Consider the following 930-nt stretch of genomic DNA (forward strand, 5'->3'; position numbering starts at 1 on the left):
CAAAGTGTGGCCCGCGGGGAACCCCGGGGGTCCCCAGAACCCCCAGAACGGGGCACGCAGTCTGCTCTGTTTGCACAATGATCATCCTCGTCCCTGGGTCGACTTCAGCACAACGGCGGATAACGGTGCGTGGGGACCAGGCCGCAGCTCCAAGGGCACTGGGTCACCCCTTCGGCCGCCTCTGTCACCACGCGCTCAGATTTACGGAGAAGGCCGCTGCCCTGGGAACTTGCGAGAGATGAACTGTAACAAACCTCAGCTCTTGGCAGCATCCCGTGTGCTCCAGGAGGAGGCGCTCCGGGGCCGCGGGGCGCGCGGAGCGGCGTCTGCCGGGAAGGGCGGCTCGGACGCGCCCAACGTCTGGCAGCCGCTCTCTCAGAACCCAACAAGCAAGCCCGCCACCGAAAAAGCCAAGCGATAGGTTCTGTTGCCAATGCTGACGTTCAAGCTGAGGGAGAAATGAGCATCTTGGAGAACACGTAGCCAGCACTGCGAGTCTGATGGCTTCCAAGTGTCTGAAGGGTTTTCCTCACGACAGCGTGGCGATGAGAGAATCCGACGCGTCAGCGTGCGGGACCTCTGCCCCAGCCCCCGGCCGGTGGTTTCCAGCCCGAACCGTGCTGGGGAGAGAGAGCCACACACAGGGCAACACGGACCGCCGGGGCCGAGGAGGCAGAACCCCACGTGGCCGCCGCCCCAGCTCCGCTCTCGCCCGCGACCCCTCCTGCCCCGGGGCTTAGCTGTGGCAGCGCGAGGACCGCGTGCTATTCTGTGGGGGGGGGCCTCCTTCGCGTGCGTGCCCCCACCCCCAACGGCAGGTGCGGCGGCCAGGGTGCAGCAGCTGATCCAGATTCCGGCCCCTTCCTCCTGCCCGGCACCTCGGATCTTGCGACAGTGCAAAGCAATACCACCCTTCTCACTGGATTTGGT

This window comes from Mirounga leonina, unplaced genomic scaffold (assembly GCF_011800145.1).
Source record: "Mirounga leonina isolate KUSES-001 unplaced genomic scaffold, KU_Mleo_1.0 Mir_173, whole genome shotgun sequence".
NCBI classification, from domain to species: Eukaryota; Metazoa; Chordata; class Mammalia; order Carnivora; family Phocidae; genus Mirounga; species Mirounga leonina.